This window comes from Antrostomus carolinensis, unplaced genomic scaffold (genome assembly GCF_000700745.2).
Source record: "Antrostomus carolinensis isolate BGI_N321 unplaced genomic scaffold, ASM70074v2 scaffold17694, whole genome shotgun sequence".
Classification (NCBI taxonomy): domain Eukaryota; kingdom Metazoa; phylum Chordata; class Aves; order Caprimulgiformes; family Caprimulgidae; genus Antrostomus; species Antrostomus carolinensis.
The window spans coordinates 32,161-38,194 of NW_010311597.1; positions in this window are offsets into that span (position 1 = coordinate 32,161).

Here is a 6,034-nt window from a genome sequence, read left to right on the forward strand (position 1 = left end):
AAATGAAGCCCCCTGAAACGATGCCCTGTTTCAGAGCAGTTGAGAGACAGCAAGGAACTCAGCAGGTTTTCTAGTAGAGGCAGCAGAGTGGGCCTGGTTGTCTACTGACAACACCCCAGAGCTGTTGCATAGTTGTGTATACGCAGGTGTACGCTGCACGGGATATAACATCCAGCTTCCATCCTTGCCCATGTGTCCTGCAGTATTTTACATTTGGCTTGTTCAACAGCTGACATGAGACTTAACAACCCATGAAAAGCTGCTTGTCATGGCCATGCCCATGAGGGTCCTCGTTGTCCATCATGGATAGGTCTCTGCCTTCTGCCATCAGACACAGCAGAATATTTAGCAGATTTAAATAGCAGCTGCAGGCGTTTTTGTCCTTCTTGTCCAGATGATGCTGTCTGGAAGTTTCGAATGTGCGACATTCAGCCGTCTGCCAGACGGGATGGGGGATATCCCACACCCTGGTGTGCTGGAAGGCTATACCGGTGGGAAGATCCTGATACTGGATCTTGAGGCAGGGGCTAGGCTGCAGATGCTCTCTCCTGTAAAGCTTCTAGACATTTGGCTTCATGCTATTAAGTAGCAGATCAAAGCATTGCTCCTTGCAGTTCTAATGAGGGCAAGCGAATAGTATTCCTGTCCGAAAGCTGCAGGAGCAAGGGCTGCACATCGGTTCCTTTCTTATTTGCTATAAAACACCTAGACATTGGGCTGATAATGGGAGAAAATGCTTGTTCCTATGAACACTGGCCTTTAAGCTTGTGCATCTGCTGCTGGGCCTCCCAGCTAGAGCTTTCTGACCAGCAAGGGTAAGTTGTGAAAAATGTTAATAGCTTAATTAGAAAGAAATCAGAGCTGAAATGCGAAGGCCAACCTCTTCCAAAGCACACAGGTCATCACCTTCATTCCACGGGTGATAGTCTCTGTATGGGTACTGTAAGATAGCGTGCACCCTCTGACGGTTCTCAAACGATGGTTTACAGTTTTATTGAAAACATTGTCACTGTCTTCATTAACTGTTAAGTCTTTGGACCTCTCAGTGAGTGGAAGACATGTGCTGCCATGTCTTCTTGAGCTGCTGTTTGTTGCTTGGCTGCGCGTTCGTTTTGCTCTGCACACTGCTTTCAGCTTCATCTCAGATGCAGGTGATGCTCAAGGTGAAATTCTTGCTTTACTCCCTTTCCTGCTGTTCAGAAGGAGATTTGAGATGTGACTGGAATTACCTTTCTGCTCATGAATTTCCTTTTCCAAGCCAAACACTGTTGGAGAAGGCCTCAGGTATCTCTCACGAATGTACTAGCTGTTACTTCTACCACAGAGTTGGTCCTATGAACAGAGAATAATCTGGTGCTCCACTGAAAACATCTTTCTGCCCTTTCCTGCTTTCTGAGGTGGTGTGTGGTCTGCAGTGCAGGTAAGCTTCTTGACAGGCAATCTTCTGAAAAGCTGGAGAACAGGGCGAGTCTCTGGGTCTGCGGTTCCCTGCTGCCCTGAGCTGTTGCGACCCCCTCTTTGTGCTGCCGCTGGTTCTTGTGGCATCTCACGCTGGTCAGTGTGCTGCTACGTGTGCAGAGGAGTTGCTTTGTTGTTTCCGTTGTTTTTGTAACTTAATACATTGACAGGGTGCTAAAGTGCCAACCTGACTGCGGGGCACTTTCTGTGAAGATCTGGTGAAGGGGACAGAAAAAAGTTGTTTTCTAATAAATAAATAAATAAATCTGTATTTAAAATTAAATATATTTAAATATTTAAAGTGTAGTTTCCCCTCTTCTAAGCTTTCACAGTAGAAATACACCTTATCGTAGGCCCACTCATTGCATGACCCAGCCCTATCAGACCGTGTGCCGGTGGTTTCCTGAGGTACCATTGCGATGTCCCTCCTGTTCCCCAGCTGCCAGAGTGTATTTTGATTACCAGCCTCGTGGCTGAGCGCTCCTTGGTTTGTGGGTTATTATCCTGTTTGCAGACTTGCTCTGCTTTCAGCTGCCTACATGCTCCGTGTCCCGCTGCTCCAGCATTAAAACGTTTGGTATCGCTCGTTTCCAAGTGTGGTGTTTCGGCGGTTGCCTGGCTTGTCCTTCAGGTGCGGCGCAGCGTTCCTTGCTGCAGCGTCTGGGGACTGCACACACTTCAGAGTGGGAGCACATAGCTCAGCTTTACTGCTTTGTACACAGAACCCACCTTCGTGCCGTGGAGATGGCCAGTTCCTGCTGCCCAGGGGCTGCCTCTGCCCCGGGACTGTGAGGAAATGTGTCCCAGAATGAAAATAAATGTAAAAATGTGTCTGGAAAAAAATAGGGACCCACCAGCTTTCCCAGGATTCGGTGGGAAGACTGAACATGAGCAGCAAAGTATTTCTCATTTCTTTTTTTGTCCCCCACACTCACCTGCCTGTCAAAAAGAGACCATATCCTGAGAGATGCTTTACCTCAGTTCTTTGCCAGATGGTAGAAGGAACTAGAGCTGAGCATCCTGGGGCAGGTTGGCTTTCAGCGTGGCCCCTGCCCTGCCAGCTGCTCATCATCTCCTACCGATTCTTCGCCCATCACTGAATGGGTTAGTTTGTACTTCTAGTCCAACTTCAGCCTCTTTTCAGCTGGTCTGTGGTGCTTCTCTGGGGGTTGGTGGCTTGCTTTCAGCTGCCACAGGGAGGTTTAAACTTCTCCATAACATGAGCCTGCACAGAAAAATAGCTCACCCAGTGGTCCCCAAAGTCAAGGCAGGTCTGAGGTGGTCACGGGTGTGCTCGTACCTACAGCATTGCAGAGCTGGACTAAAGCAGGACTTCCCCTCCCTAAGGCAGGGAAGAGGAGCATTCAGAGGGCAATTCTTAATGGCAGCTGCCTAAAATAACCATTTTGTCTTTTTAAAAGCTTTGTATTTTAACAGTCCTCAAGGGGAAGCTGTGGAGATAATGAAACATGATGGCCTACTGTAAGACTGTAATGTGACGAGGCATTGGAACAGGTTGCCCAGGGCAGTGGTGCAGTCCCCATCTCTGGAGGCGTTTGAGTTGTGCAGACGTAGTTCTTAAGGACATGGTTTAGTTGGGGACTTGTCGGTGTTGGGTCAATGATTGGACTTGATCCGAGAGGTCTTTTCCAATCTAGTCGATTCTGTGACCACAGAATGAGGATGGCTGTAGATTTTGTCAGTACCTCACTGGGGGTGTTACCAGTGTAGGGTTCAAATGAAGCATTTCATTCTGTTCTCTTAATTCTGATGCAGGCTGAACTACCAAACGCAGCACTGCTGGAGGCTCAGTGGAACGTCACAGGGGTTGCTGAAGACCAAGCGGGCAGCTTTCTGCAAGGGGATAGCGAAGTTTTGGTTTTTAAAAAAGGGGCAGCTGCTGCAAGAGCCGATTGTTCCTTGCTGAGGGAAGCCCAGCTTTGAGAACATCCTATGATGGAGCCTTTTCCTGCAGGAAACAGGTTATTCTAATAAACTTTTAGAAAATGCATGATTTAGAGGAGAAATGCAGGAGAATGCTGTTCTCCTGGCACTGGGAAAGCAAAGCGTTGATGGATTCTCACCTGCTTCCCATGGGGTTCTGAACAAAGGAAGATATAAATGTATGGGGGGATTTTTCTTGTTTGTTTTTGTTACGTGATCTGATGGCCCAGCCTCATAGTTGCCTGTCACAGATCACACTTTGGCTTTGTCCAGCAGTGGTGCCTGGTGAGGGTCCCTGTAAACAGTGGGTGAACCCCACACCTCAGGGTAAGCGCTCCCTCCCTCTCTGCTTTGCAGCGTTTTATGTGCTGGGGAAGCAGCCCCTTCCCGCAGGGGTGGGTGGGTGGGTGTTGCAGAGGATAGAAGTAGCTCCCTTTCCTTTTGCATGTGTATTGGCTCTCACTGATATTCTCAAAGTGCAGAACTGGCTGAAGATGTCACAGCAGAAACACTTCAGCTGAGCTCAGAGCAACCCTTTGGGCCCGAGGGCCGGGAAGTTCTCTGGAGGCACGGCTCGAAGGGAAAGGCCAGTTGCAGGGCTGAGCTGATACATTACGAACACTGTTCCCAGATGTGGGGTTGTGTGTACAGCGTACACCAGTACTGGATTCTAAAGCTGTCATGTCTAAAAGCACTAGAATAACTCTGCTTCTGTCTCAGAAACGTTGAGAACAAATAGAGCCCAGCTAGGCGTTAAGTCAGGGCATGGCTATCTAATTAAAATGTCCAGGTATGCAAGTTTGGCTGGATCTCACTAATTTCAGATTTTAAAAGGGGCAGTAACAGCTTTATTAGGATTCCAGTGCTGTCCCCAGGAGAACTGCCAGGCCACTGTTCTGGACTTTCAATACCACCACTTTCTGGTAGAAATGAATTTAAAACTTGTGCTGTGAGTGAGTCAAAATGTGAGGGGCAGCTAGGGGCTGAGCGGGTAGTTTCTATAAAGAGCAACTTGCATAATTACCACATTTCTACTCTCTTCCTCCCATGTCCCCCACCCCCAGCAGCCCCCTCAAAAAGAAGTAGGGCTACTTCTATGATGAATCTTTGAATGCAGAAGAAGCTATGGTCCATGCTGGGAGCAGGCTTGACCTGTTTTCAGTCCACCCTGGGAATGTAACCGGTGGTTACAGCAAGAGCATGGTGACCTTGGGGACCCCTTCCCAGCAGTGCCAGTCAATGAAATGAAAATTAAATGTTGATGACTTGCATGAGACACGTTTCTGTTGCCTCTCGGGTTTTAACTGGAGATGGAGTTAGACCATCTCTGCACAGAGCTGTCTGCTGGCAAAGGCAAGAGCAGAGGGATGGAGGGAACAAGAGCAGAGCAAGTCCTGCAAAGCAGACGAGTGGAGTGGTGAGAGCTGAAGCCTGTACTTCAAAAAACATACCTGAAAAGGAACAAGCAGTTCATACGGGAGCTGGTCTGACCTGCTGAGATCAGAAGTGGACTTTGGAGTAGGGTGAGGGAGGCTAGAGCAGGTACATCTTAGAAGGTTGTCACATGAGCCTGACATCAGATCTAGTTTTGTGCATGGTGGTGGGATGGATGCAAGCTTTCTGTGTCCGAGGTGGTGGGTCTTGTTTGTGGCAGTGAGCACATGAGCCCAGGCAGGTTGTTGCCTGTGCTGTGAGCAGATGGCCTTTTCCAGAGAGGCCACAGATTCTGCATTTCCCTTTCTGGGATTATGTGTTAAAATTACCTTTTGAAAAAATGTTTCTGTTCCTGGACCGGAGTTGGAAGATGCCATTACACAAACTTACAGGTCTGGACTTTGTGAAGGATATAACCTTAGCAGCCATATTCTGCTGCAGGATTTAATTTCAGTGTATGCTACACTTGTGTAAGCTGTGCTCTGAAGGAGCCGTGAGCGGCACACCCCTCCCTCAGCGATCAGAAGTCGCTCTGAATGCTTCGCGACTGGTAGAATCAGTCAAAACAAGTAATTAAGCAACTAATTCAATTCTTCCAGTAAGAAGTGTGGGTGGGGAGAAAAAAACCCCATGGAGGTCATCCTAAGTAACTTAGCCAGTGTGAAATACTTGCTTCAGAAGGACTAGCACAGCTGCCTTTGGGAGCAGTTTACTCGCAGCACTGTGACATTGTGTAAAATGTTACTGCAGAGAAGTGCTGCTGCTGTTCGAGGGAGCAGAATCAGAGAATGGTTTGGGTTGGAAGGGACCTTAAAGATCATCCAGTTCCAACCCCCCTGCCATGAGCAGGGCCACCTTCCACTAGACCAGGTTGCTCAAAGCCTCATCCAGCCTGGCCTTGAACACTTCCAGGGAGGAGCATCCACAACTTCCTTGGGCAACCTGTTCCAGTGTCTGACCACCCTCACAGTGAAGCACTTCTTCCTAATATCTAATCTAAACCTCCCCTCTTTAAGTTTAAACCCATTTCCCCTTGTTTTGTCACTAACTGCCCTTATGAAAAGTCCCTCCCCAGCTTTCTTGTAGCCCCTTCAGGTACTGGAAGGCCGCTATAAGATCTCCCCGGAGCCTTCTCTTTTCCAGGCTGAACAGCCCCAACTCTCTCAGTCTGTCCTCACAGGAGAGGTGTTCCAAGCGG